Source organism: Argentina silus (assembly GCF_951799395.1).
Source record: "Argentina silus genome assembly, chromosome: Y".
NCBI lineage: Eukaryota > Metazoa > Chordata > Actinopteri > Argentiniformes > Argentinidae > Argentina > Argentina silus.
Window position 1 is genome coordinate 46,650,436 of NC_139654.1, and position 14,551 is coordinate 46,664,986.

At 40.5% G+C, this 14,551-nt stretch overlaps 1 pseudogene across 1 annotated transcript in view; it reads right to left on the reverse strand.

Moving 5' to 3' along the window:
• Positions 1-12,994, reverse strand: part of LOC310824156 (cytochrome P450 3A27-like) — a 237,517-nt pseudogene extending 224,523 nt beyond the window's left edge. The window contains exons 1-2 of the transcript in view: positions 12,845-12,994; positions 9,840-10,059 (exon numbers count right to left, since the gene is read on the reverse strand). The product of the transcript in view is annotated as a cytochrome P450 3A27-like (transcript). The remainder of the gene's footprint in view (positions 1-9,839; positions 10,060-12,844) is intronic.
• Positions 12,995-14,551: the final 1,557 nt, after the last annotated feature.

Sequence of the window (14,551 nt, forward strand, 5' to 3'; positions counted from 1 at the left end):
AGATCAATAAGACATCGCACATGTCACACCAGAATGTGTGTTGGCAAGAGTGTGCCCTTATAGCCAGGATCCACTCACCACCTCTCTGGTCACATCTCCCTGATGTTGGTTATGAAGAACTTTATCAAACGTTTGGATTTGAAATTAAGCAATTACTACAAGGTTAAAGTAGAGATTCTCAGCTTTTATTTGATGGTATTTGTATACACATTGGTTTCACCATTTAGAAATTACCCCACTTTTTATGCATAATCCCCCTATTTCAGTGTACCCAAAAGTAACGGGACAGACTTATCAAATGTCCAAATGAAGCAGTCATGTTTAGTATTTAGTGGACAATCCACTAGTATTTAGTGGACAATCCACTAGTATTTAGTGGACAATAACTGCCTGAAGTCTGCAACCCACTAACCCCACCAGACGCTGGGCATCTTCTTTGGTGATGCTCTGCTAGGCCTGTACTGCAGCCATCTTTAGTTGTTGTTTGTTTTGAGGTCTTTTTGCCTAAATTCTTATCATTAGGGAAATGTAATGCATGTTCAATTGAATTTTAATCTGAAGATTGACTTGGCCAATCAAGATCTTTCCACTAGTTGCTATGGCAGTGTTTTGGGTCATTGTTTTATTGTATGGTGTGGCTCCATCCAATGCATTTGGAGGCATTTGCTTGCACTCAAGCAGACAAGATGTTTCTGTGCACTTCAGAATACATTCTGCTGCTGCCGTCAGCAGGTACAATCATCAATTAAGACAAGTTAGCAAGTTCTAATGGCAACTATACATGCCCACACCTAACACCCCCTGCACCATGTTTCACAGATGAGGTGGTATGCTGTAAATCTTGGGCAGATCCTTTTTTCTCCAAACTTTTGTCACTCTAGTCCATGATAATATTCATCTTATCTGTCCACAATACCTTTTACGAGACCTCTGCAGGCTTTTTAGGTACTCTTTTTTAGCAAACTGTGACCATCCTTTTTGATGATAACTAGTGGTTTTTGATGATAAATGTGTCTTCCTCTTAGTTATAAACAAACCAGAATTAAATGCATAGGTCTATGTATGGATGGATGGATGGATGTTCTCATTGGAACAGCTGGAAGACTTTCTCTGCATCCCCGAAAAAACACATGTACGCAAGCACGCACAAACACACACACGCACGCACGCACGCACGCACGCACGCACGCACGCACGCACACACACACACACACACACACACACACACACACACACACACACACACAGGCATGTTTAAGTTATGCGTAGCCCATGTTTATTAGTTGACTTAGTTGTGGGGTTAGTTTAGATACAGTGCACGATGCAACAAACAGGTACAATATCAGCACACCTCAGCATTGCTACACCCACGTGCTACCACAGGGAACTGGTACCCGCATAGTTAGATATGGTGCTAGTCCCACACCAGAGAGAACTGGTATGTTCCAATTCATTATACGAGGTAACTAGCTAGTAAATTATTAATTACTAGAAAGTGCTCAGTAGTCCTAGGGCTACAAACACAAGCTGACCAACCCTCCTGCAAACAGGGTGCTAATATTTCTCAATATTACCTTGTCAAAGCTAGCCAAGGTTCTCAGCTGTCCGGAAACAACAAGTAACTTAGTTAGCCGTCCGTCCCAAGTGCTAGCTGTAGCCTACACATGTGACCTTGCAAGTTCTAATAATAACCTGAGGAATTATCGTCGAGCTGGGGTCCAACAATAACAAAGAATTGAGAGCTCACAGGTTAGCTTGCTAGCTCAGAGAGTTAACAGGTGCTCAGAAGATGAAAATCGTCGTTGAGCTGAACCGTAGGATTCTATCAGAGACAATCTAACGCCCCGTGAGAATCATAGGCTGAGGTGTAGCCAGCTACAACAACACAACTACAGTACACTTTTCAACCTAATGCCTCATGAGAATCATAGGCTGAGGTGTAGCCAGCTACAACAACACAACTACAGTACACTTTTCAACCTAACGCCTCATGAGAATCATAGGCTGAGGTGTAGCCTGCTACAACAACACAACTACAGTACACTTTTCAACCTAACGCCCCGTGAGAATCATAGGCTGAGGTGTACCCAGCTACAACAACACAACTACAGTACACTTCAGACAGTCAGAGAGTGAAGAGTGGAAAGGATGAAATGGTGCGCTTGTAGCATCCCTTTATTGGGACAGGTGATAGGCGTTGCTATCACTTGCAAGTGTGTACGAGGTGTGATTCTGTGAATCAAGATGTAAATACAGTGCTCTCTGAAAGTATTCAGACCCCTTCACTTTTTCCACATTTTGTGATGTTACAGCCTTTTTCCTCATCAATCTACACACAATACCCCATAATGACAAAGCAAAAACAGGTTTTTAGAAATTGTTGCTAATTTATTCAAAATAAAAAACTGAAATATCACCTTTACATAAATATTCAGACCCTTTACGTTTTTTGTTGAAGCACCTTTGTCATTATTGCGTATTGTGTGTAGATTAATGAGGAAAAAAAATAATTTCATCTATTTTTTAATAAGGCTGTAACATAACATAATACGGAAAAAGTGAAGGGGTCTGAATACTTTCAGAATGCACTGTATGTGCATGTTATAGTCCCATTGTGTGATTGGTGTGTGTTCTGTTTTCTGGCACAGGCCTTAACTGATCCAACAAGTTCACCAATCATCAATGGTGTGATATGAAGTTGATGGATTTTAATGTTACATGCTACACCAGTGCGTGTGTAAAGTGTTGACATTGCGCGGCTGCTGCAGCAGCAACGCAAAATGATTCTTGGAGTGCTTGGAAATGGTATCAATGCTTTTTGGACGCTTAAAAACATATTCAATTAGTTTCATAGTATGGTAAAGTAATAGAAACATAGATTACAGAAATACATACAATAGTGGTACCTGTATGAAAAACAAAGTGATTGTCCTCGTTTATATTTGGAGGTAGAGGACAAACCCCAACTCTAAGATATTCAGACTTGACAAGACTCTCAACATAAAACAATGTACAGAATCCATAAATTAGAAGTTCCTTGCAGAAACAGACTGGGAGGCTATTTCTTCTGCATCCACACGTGCAACTGGTCACGTTTCTGGTGTAAGAGTAAATACTGCCATCTAGGGTTTAGAGATGGTTAACAGGAAATGGATACATTATTTTACAGATGTACTTTAGGCCTACGTTTGAGTAATTTAGCAGAAGCTCTTATCCAGAGATACTTAAAATAAATAGCTACATTCATCTTCAGCTACATACATCACGGTCATCACAAGTAAGACTTTCTATAATAATAAATGCCACAAGCAGTCACAGTGGTAGAGAAAGGAAGTCAATTTAATTTAATGTTCAACTTAATTTATTGAACTTAAGACAACTATATAAATTGATTTGCTATGTATCCCTAAATAGCGGCCAATTGTGTTGAGGTTTCCAGGCTAACGGTGTCGGCATGTGCAGTCCCCTGTCTTATCTCTGCACCCCCACACGCTCTCAGCCAGGGCCACATCAACAAGGCTTTTGACAGAAAGGCTCGTCCCCTGGTTTGCCTGATTGTGTACCAGCTGAGCCATCAGAGGAGTCGCTCTCAACGAGAACATGAGGGTTGTGGCATATCTGGAGCCATCGTTCATCTGAAATTAAAAAAGTAACATCAGAGGGGAGTGCAAGGTGAGACAAGAATTGGACAAATTCAACTGAGAGTTGAAGGTCATGGACTAAATGCTATAGTAAAACTAGCAACAATCACCTTCATCTACTTAGTCTATAGGTTCTCTACCATCTCTCTAATCGTCACCATGCTCACCTTCTTCAATGTCTCCCTCTCCTGTTCTAGCTTCTCTTTTTCCAGACTCTGTTTCGCTCTTTCTTCAGCCACCATCACCAGGGCCTCTCTCCTCTTGATGGCCTCTATCTCTTTTTCCATCTGTTTCTTATCCTTTTTAAATGTCTCCTTCTCCTTCCACATCTTGAGCATTTCTCGCTCCACATCCTGCCCGTCTCTTTTGATTTTCATCCACTCCTTCTTTATTATTTGCAACTCTGCTCCGACCTTCTCTGTCTTTCTAAGCATCTCCATTGAGGTCTCCTTTTCCTGCTCTAGATTCTCCTTTTCCTGGCTCAGTTTAAGTCTTTCTTCGGCCTCCATCACCAGGGCCTCTCTCCTCTTGACTGCCTCCATTTCTTTTTCCATCTGTTTCTTGGCCTTGAGAAATGTCTCCTTCTCCTTCCACATCCCAAGCATTTCTTGCTCCACCTTCTGCCCGTCTCTTTTGATTTTCATCCACTCCTTCTTTATCATTTGCAACTCTGCTCCGACCTTCTCTGTCTTTCTAAGCATCTCCTTTGAGGTCTCCTTCTCCTGCTCTTCCTTCTCTTTTTCCTTGCTCAGTTTAAGTCTTTCTTCGGCCTCCATCACCAGGGCCTCTCTCCTCTTGACTGCCACCATATTTTTCTCCATCTCTTTCTCCATCTGTTTCTTGGCCTTGAGAAATGTCTCCTTCTCCTTCCACATCCTGAGCATTTCTTGCTCCACCTTCTGTCCGTCTCTTTGGATTTTCACGCTCTCCTTCCTCATCATATTTAACTCTGCCTCTGCCTTCTCAGCCTTTCTAAGTATCTCCTTTGAGGACTCCTTCTCTTTCTCAATCTCCATCATGAGGATCTTGATCCCACTGTCCATCTCCTCCCTCTCCCTATTGAACTCATTCCTGTCCTCCTGCAGTCTTTCTGCCTTTCTGGCCAGGATCTCCTCCTCCCTCTGCCTAACTTTTTGGTCCCTTCTCTTTTGTTTCTCATATTCCTCTATCTTTTTCTCAAACTCTGCCTTCTCTGTCTTAATCCTCTCATGCTCCTTCCTGATATCCTCAATACTCATATATATTTTCACCTCCATTGTTTTTATGCACCTACAGTAGATAGAACACAAACAAAAATGATTGAAATAATCTCCACACACCCATACTATAATGCAACAGGAATGTCAGAAAGATTCCCCAAATGAGAAAGGGATAACAATCTTTGAGTTTGCCCTACTGAATCAGTCAACAAATACCAGTACACCGATTGGCAGCAAAGAAATGTTATTATCTATAATGTGTGTTCGGCTGGCGTCATAATGGGTTTGGAATGACTATCATGGTAATTCACTGCCTAACAACTCTTATCAGCGTTCGATGCAATGGTTCGAAGTGACTTGGTCCTGTCAGAGGCCTATGTTAGAGTCAGCAAAAGCTTCCAGTGTGGGTTGGCTGGCTATGTTTGTTGACACGCCTTGAAATATAGCCTACAATTGTGACCAACAGGTCAAATATCAGTGGCCATATAATGGGCACATTTTATTAACTGGAATCGGCCTGGTACAGGTAGGAGCCTATAGGCTAATAAGCAGAAGACCTCGGCAAAATTAAAATAGCCCTAATTCAATTCATGCATTTAGGTCTCTCATAATAATAATAAAAAATATATTTTATTTGGAATGTGTTTTTCATTTGTAGCCACAATTTCAAAGCCTGTGCAGTTGAGTGCAATAGACACACAAACAAAAACACAAACAAAACACTAACAACAACAAGAGGACAGGACCTAAAGGAAGGCCTTTCTAAAGATGTGAGTTTTTAGGCATATAGAAATATCCAACGCTGAATTCGACTTAATGGGAATATCATCTCCTAGTGACAGATATCTCTCAGTGACATTTTTACGCGTCCCTTGTCCAAATGCTGTAAAGGTAGTCGGCCTATGCCGTCTCAAGTATTTACAAATACAAGTGTTATAAAACTATACTATATGTCAACTATACTACATCTCTGGCCTACATTAGCCTACCTCAGTCAGTAGGCTGTGTATAAGCGCCGAATCTTCCGGTTATAATCTCTTTATATCTCACTCTGGTAATACTGATTGCACAGGTTCAGGTTGCGTCTTAGCTCGTTATGCCACTAAACTAAAAGTTCAAGAACTTTGTGTATTATTGCAGAACATTCTCAATTCTGTGTACATATCAACGTCATAATGATACCAATAGCAACGCATTTTGGGTGGAATCCTAACTCCAAATCCGCGCGCGTAAATCTTGCATTCATGTCAATGGGAAATTGATTCGATTTACACGCGGATCTCGAGTTAGGATTCCACTGCAATACACATTTAAGTTCATTTGAATTTATAGTGCATTTTACCCACAATATACGGCTTACACAAAAGTAGCCTACAAGACAAATACAACATTTGAAAAAACATATCGCATAGAATGAAATTTGGGGATATACAGGGTTTTTTTCTTTATAAAGTACATTACAAACATAAAGTCTCATAAAGTACATTACAAATACGAAACAATTATTAGTCCTATTTTTTATTAGTAATAATAATAAGTATTTTATATTTAATACAAAATAGATTAAATGGTGAAATTGGTGTGTATAAATATAATAAACTTGACTCATAATTCGTATAGTGCTGTTTTTGGAGTAATTACTAATTACTAGTAATTACTAGTGTGTGCGGACTGCGCTCTCTGTCCCGTCTTTCTGCTGTGGGGCAGCGGAGCACTCTGCCCCATCGTTGCGAGGGGAACAACGTGAGCGTGATTGGCGTAAGCAGGGAAAACCTCACGCAAATTATATTGGGTATGAAGTCTGCCTAGCAACAGGTGGCGAAAAACTATTAAACGCTAATGTCGTTAACGTGGTCTGACATGACAGGAAATAATCACAAAGCAATTCAGTTCATCTACTGTACGTCTATCGCTAATGCTAGCTAGCTAAAGTTTTCACAATGAATCGTGTAGATTATTTGTTGACCATGCGGTTCAGTACATTGCCTTTGGAAGAGAAGTTGGAGATAAAACGTTTAGGGCCAACAGGAATGGTTTGACAAAAAGAGATGGCTAACCGCTACCACCTCGAAACATGCGCTGTTCTGTTTCCCATGTATGATTTTTGGTGGAGACTATTTGGGCATCGGCTGGATTCAAAGACATTATACATCTGTCAGAACAGAACAGACACCAGCGACTGAACGGCCTTGACATGCTTTCCATTGAAAATGCATTGATCCAGGGACAGATGGATTTCAACAGTAAAGTCATCGAGAGGTTTGCTGAAGCAACGAACCGCCGCGCTACTTTCCTATTCAAGTGTGCAGGTCTGTTTGGACATGTATGACAAATGGACAATGCGCCGTTCAATGTAGACTATATTGCTTTTGTTTTGTAGTCATTTTAAACGTTATACTGGCTGTGATATAAAGTGGAGGACTAAATGTTACGTATAGGCCTAATATCTAGACAGTTGATGGGCACACTTGTTACTTGTCGCTTTCAGAACCCTGGACTGGGCTCGGGCTGTATATTCATATAGTACCGTTAATTAGCCTAGCCTACTTTCCGTGATTTAATGTGACTTTTGTAGTGTGTTATAGCCTCTGCACTGATGCTATTTATTTCACATTTAAAATAATACAATTGATAAAACCTGATTAAACTTTCCTACAAGTTAACGATGTGCCGAATGCTTGTATTTTGATTAAACATGCAAGTTATTGAAGACACGTGTCTGTCTCATCTTTTTACTTTGTTGCAGTATAGGCGTTCTGTGTCGCGCTGAAGCGTATGAAGTGTATTCAGTTATGGGGTTTACTGTACATACTTTTTCTCTGCACTGTTCCTGCTGCAGAGGATGCGTAAACGATTTTCCCATGTTGTTTTTTGGTTGTGGCCTGTGTTTATACATTTAGGCTATTAGTTGTATCCTACTTTTCAGTTTTACAAGTCAAATCTTATGACAGATGAGATGGCACTTCAACCGATAAAATGCAGGTACATTTTGACTACTGCTGCACTACGATACCCATAGATAGACCCAATACATTGGTAACTGCACTACTTATACAGCTCATATACTGCTTATACTGTTCATACTGCATTCTATATTTATTCTGCTTATAATGTTACTGTTAATACATATATTGCTTATACTGCACTACTTATACTGCTCATATATTGCTTATACTGCTCATATACTGCTTATACTGCACTACTTATACTGCTCATATACTGCTTATACTGCACTACTTATACTGCTCATATATTGCTTATACTGCTCTACCTGTATATATTGTTCACATTGCACTTTTCTGCTTTTTTGCACTTCTGGTTAGACGCTAACTGCATTTCGTTATCTTTGTACTTGTACTCTGCACAATGACAATAAAGTTGAATCTAATCTAACACCTATTTATTGTCATGTTTTGATGGCATGTTGTTCATTCTCATGTTATGATTTAGTTTGTGATTATACACACGTTTTTAGCGTGATGATAGAGACCCACTACCAGACAAGTACAAAACATACACAAGTCACATGCAAATCCCTGCACTGCAGACGACAGACAACAACTGTCTCTGTACAACGAGTCCTGGACCTCCACTAATAGACAGATACAAAGAGAGCAGCATACAGTAGCAGCAGAGCCCAGAGGCGAGGCGAGGCAAGGCAAGGCAAGGCAAGTTTATTTATATAGCACATTTCATACACAGAGGCAATTCAAAGTGCTTTACGTAAAATAGATAAAAAGGAAAGAGCATGAAAGAAAAATTAGAATAAAAACGCATAAAAGACATAAAAAAAGAATAAAAGTCACAGTGCATTTTAGGGTCACAGTGCAATTATTAGCGCCAATTTAGTTTCAATTTAAGGCAAAAGCGAAGCCCTTTTTTTTTAAGCCCATTTTTGAAAGTAGCCAGTGTTGGGGCTGATCCTAGATCTATGTGTAACATAATAACTGAGAGACCTGCAGCAGGGCAGGTCCTCATCACTGGCTGTCTGCTTTGAGCTGGTTGTCGTTGGACTCCTGGCAGCGGAACAGGTCCATCTCAATGGGTATCTGGTGAGAGTTGACACACAGTTAAAGTATGAAGGAACGAGTAAAACAGATGTCAGCGTTACACTATGAATGTTACCTAATACAGTGTCACTGTTACGTTCGGGTAGCATTGCACTATAAATTCAAATAAACTCAAACTCCTGGACAACCTCTCTTGGGTCGACATACATTAAAATGGCCCTATGAAGTCTCGAGGGAGTTTTGCAGAAATACAAATAGCTTTTTTTTTAAATCTCACACTTCCATCATTTAGTAGGTAGCCTATACTGAGGATGATTGGCGCCTAGTACTGAAAAATGCAATCTGGGAAATTAAATGGGGAGTACATACTCATGCAGTACGCAAGTACAGAATTGTAGTATGGGGGTTCAAACCCGGGTCTCCCATGTGGAAGACACAAACGCTACTATTAAGCCAAGAGGACATCCTCAAGGTCTGAGGGCGACACTTCAGTTTACATGTCTCAGGCAGGGCTACCTCATCACGCGAGTGTGATTCCAAAATCACCTCTGCTACATATAGAAACGCAACAAAGTCATAGGTACAAAATTATATTTACAATCATTGTATCATTATTTTGTCTCACATCTGTCTCTTTGCAGACGGTGAAGTTGAACCTCTGTAGAATCTCCACCATCGCCAGTTTCATCAATACCAGAGCGAATCGCACGGATACAGTTCCGTGGGCCCAACCCGAACAGCATGTAGGTGTATGGGTCGATGCTCTCCTTGTTCTCCTTACTGAACCTACACTCGGAGAGTTCAGAGGAGGAGGGGTTAAAGAACATATCAATTAAATCACAGTAATATGATGGTTATACATGGTTGAAGAAACCTGTTTGTGTTTGGTCGTCGCATTTAGGTTTGTTTTATGGTTGTTTGTGGAACACTGCTCTTATCGTTGCTGTTGTGATTGATATTGTGGTTGTGGTTAAGATGTGGCCCATTACCTCTCTGGTTTGAACTCCTCTGGGTCTTCCCACACATCGGGGTCACGGTGCAAGGTCCAGATGGGTATCATGACAACCATACCCTTGGGGATGGTGATGCCGCTGATCTCAACAGATTTCTTGGCGACTCTTTCAAGTCGATGGGGTACAACCTGAGAGACTCGTTGATCACGCTGTCTAGATAGTCCATCTGCATCAGAGCCTCGTACTGGATAGGAGCCTGCACAGGGATATTACACTCACATGAGCACTAGTGATTGGTCGTTCACGTAGCCGAAACCCAGAACTAACTATTTTTCGTTGCAAATCTGAAGAGCTGTTAGTTTTTTGTGTTCTTTTTTTGGGAAATGAACACAGTACTGTACTTATTCTAATCTGCATAGCCTAATTTCATGACACCCGCATACAGAACGCCATTACTTTCAATGTACGTGTGTAATAGTGTCTTGCTTTTTTGTTATACATGAATAAACAAAAAAATCGCTAAATAATGTTATCTTGATAGTTAGAAGAAAATACATTTAGATTCCACTGAACAATGTAAATGATAGATGTACACAAGGATCAATCAGAAGTCAAAATGCCACTAAACTGGGCTGCTTTTAGTGGATTGACTGCTTGGAATACTGAATGTGGTACAGTCTATTATTTCCTATCACAGTCGACAGACTACAAGAAAACTGTCAGGTGGTTCAAATGTGAATAACTTGGTATCCATTCCATTAACTGTGGCCGGGCAGCACCCAACAGCCCAGAGAACATTACCATGGTGCTTTTGAATATTAGGTCCCTATCTGGCAAAACCTTTATTGATCTTATCTCAGAGCGAAAGCTGCACTGTAATGTTTTTATCTGAAACCTGGCTAAACATGAATGCATGTCAGTCTATTAGAAGTGGGGAAAAATATATTTTCACTCTATTATTTATCTAGCCATGTCGCTGAGCAGATGAGAATTTCATGATGAATATGAATATGAATAGTACACCATCAACAGCTTCCTCCTGTGATAATGATTTAGCAACCAGCTTCAACACCAAACTAAGGGCAACTATCGACTCTGTAGCACCAGTCAAACTGAAAAAGGCTGTGGCCAAATTTAAAAGAATTTGCAGAAAGTCTGAGCGGACAAAAACTGCAGGTCCACCTTGATATTCTTCGAGAGCATCTTTCTGCTTTTAATAAGGCAATAAAAAAACACCAAGACAGACGGGATCATTTCTCAAAATTGATAATGAATCATAACAACTCAAACAGTGCTCTTTTCAACGATTGACAGCCTTATAAATCCCGCCCACAAGACACCTGGTGATCTGCTCTCCACCTACAAATGTGAGGAATTTGCAACATACTTCTGAGATAAGAGAAACAATATTAGGTGAGGAGGATCACTCAGGCAAGACCTGAAGATGTGTTTGATGACTTGTTACCCCACCTTCCACCACATGAAAGCACTATGAACTCTTTTGCAGTGGTCATACAGAAATGCTCAGCAAAGTGGGGGTCTGTTCATCTGCACCTAAAACTACCATGGTGAAACCCCTCCTGAAGAAAAGTAACTTAGACTCTTCAGTCCTTAGCGATTTTAGGCCAATCTCCAACCTTCCCTTTTTAAGCAAAAAAATAATAATTCTTGAAAAAAAGGTGTTCAAACTGTTAAATAATCTCCTTCTTCCCAACTGTACCTTTGACATGTTCCAATCTGGCTTTTGTGCCGATCATAGCACTGAGATAGCACTATGTTGTTAAGTTATTAACTAGGTTCTTAATGACCTTAGAATTAATTAATTAATGCTGATGCCAAAATGCTCTTTGTCCTTGTCCTGGTCAAACTGTCTGCACACTTAAAGACACTACTTACAGTAATACTAAGCACCAGGCAAAAAAACAAGGTGTTACCATTGACTCAGATCTTAATTTTGAAACCCATATCAAGAATGTGACTAAAACATATTTGTATCACTTAAAGAAGAGTAAGTAAGTTTGCCGGAAATCTGCCATCGTGGAGAAATTCTGTCTGAAGTTGTCCAAACAACAACATCCTCCCTAATAATAATATATCCCCCCGAAATGAACTTGCAGTGTTGGACATTAGCTGTTGTGTTTCTACATGCGCACACGATTGGGAGAGGCAGCCACCAGAGAAAGGTCAGTCTACTCCCCTAGAACACCCCTGGCACTCACAACATGTTTATATGCAAACCGAATGTCAGGTAGGACACTGCATTTTAAAAAGCGTGTTTTCCGAACCAAAACAGCGTTCGTAAATGAAATATTTATTCATAAGGGATTTATTATAAGGGATCTTGTTCCCTGATCGCTACCGATTAAAGATAGTCATTACAACCGTTAGGAAGCTTTTAGAAAGCTTGAATATTACATGGACCTTTACAGAACACAGCTGTAAAGGTGCAACCTTTCCTCTCGCAGGCTGACACTGAGAGACGAATGCATGCTTGTATTACTAGCAGCCTTGATTACTGTAACACTCTCCTGTCTGGTCGACCAAAGAAAGCTATTGGCAAATGATACAGAATGCAGCAGCACGAGTCAGATGGAGAGCACATATCACACAAGTCTCTGCACTGATTACCTGTTAGTTTTATAATTTATTTTAAGATAATTGTATTAGTTTAGAAATCACTCTATGGTCATGCACACCACTGCATGTCAGACATGCTTTTAAGGTATATACCCTGTAGATCCCTCAGGTTCTCAGGTACTAGCCTTTTAACTATTCTGAAGATTCCAACAACACCTATCTACTTCCTGTTTCAAATGAATAATACTGGGCAGAAGTCTGCACAGGGATGCTACAGACACATTAGCACACTGTAAAATACTGTCACCTATCTAACCATCTGTTCCAAAGCAATAGTAATAGATACTGTAGGAGTCTGCAGTGCACAGGGGTTACACACTCATCAGTACCCTCTAAAATACTGTCACTATCATATTTCCTGTTCCACATGAATAGTACTATATAGGAGTCTGCAGAGGGGTTACCTTGTTGGGAAACACAGTGTGTATCTCCTCCTGCAGCTTGGTCATGATGTGAGGGTTGGTTGCCAGATTGTAGGCCAGGAAGGACAGAGAGCTACTGGTGGTCTCATAGCCAGCAAAGATGAACATCATTGCCTGGGACAAGATCTCATGGTCACTCAATCCTATTATGATGGGAGAAATGGGGTGGTAGGTGTGAGAAAGGGACGAAGTAGAGTATTTCCACGGTGTGTTTGTAGGTATAGGTGTTTGAGGCAGGTACTGTATGTGTGTGTGTTAGATGCTAGTATACAGTGTGTGTGTGTGTGTGTGTGGATGTGTGTGTGTGTGTGTGTGTGTGTGTGTGTGTGTGTGTGTGTGTGTGTGTGTGTGTGTGTGTGTGTGTGTGTTTAAGGCAGGCACCTTTACTCTGCTCCTCTCCCTTTGAGTTGCTGTCTTTCTGCGAGTCTATCATCAGCTGCAGGAAATCTACCCGACTCTGGAAGCAGGCTTACGTCAGATCAAAATCACATGAGAACTACCAGATGCTACCAAATCTCTACAATTGTATTACACAATACTGGCTGAAGATCGTATATTTGATCAGTTATATTTACATACCTTCCTGGTGCTAGCCACGCGATTGGACTTGATCTTCTGAAAGACAGCGTAGAAGAAATCTGTGACCGAGGCAGGGAATAGGGATACCTCCATGTTTGCCATAACAGGACCCATGAAGGGGAAGAATGCTGGACGGACAGGAAATGCCACGGTTACAAACAGGAACAGGAAATACCATGATACGTGACTCCAATCCTATTCAATGCACAGCCCTGTCCAGAAACAACTCCTAGGCTCTATCCCTAGACACTTCTGTATCCAATCCACTCAGATCTCCAAGTGTCCAGCATTTAGGAACTAGAGGTTGGTTCTTGACAGGGCCCATGTGTTTGTCAAATGAGTAGAGCGCAAACCATTGGCAGTGTGTTAATATGTGCAAAACATATATTAACATCATGTTTGAAACAGGAATTATTTTAATGTTTATATAGCCTGAGAATATACATCCATACAGGATACATTATGTATATAGTCAAAGAATAAGTGACTCCAAAGATGAACTATTATTCTATACTCTGTTATCTGACCACTGAACTTATCGAAGATAAGATCAAATATACTTTATTGTCCTGGATGAAAATTTGTCTTGGATTAATTCATTAAAGTTGCTGCTTCACACAACAACAAACAACAATGAATACACACTATACACATAGTACAAATCACACACACACTCTCACACACACACACACACACACACACACATACACACGTCAGAGTTGTTAGTCATTCATTTATTTGTGTTGTATAAAGGAATGAATGAAAGAAGGAGAGGAGAGATGGGACTGTACCTCTTTGATCCGCCCACTGGTGAAGGAGGGAGACAGGACACTGCGGATCCGTCTCCATGCATCATCCTCAGCGATAAACACGGCGTCATACAGAGGCCCGTTGAGATAGATATTCTAGAAAAATAATTATTATTATATACTGCAAGATTAACCTAATATTAATAATGCTATCATAACAATGATATTATCTATTTAAGGAGCCCTTATGTTTTTTTCCCCATACAACCACTTCAATGTAGCATATTACCCTCCTGTTAGTGAAAAGGGAGTAGCATTCCTTGATGAGGATGGTTTTGATCATGGCTGTGTCCATGATACA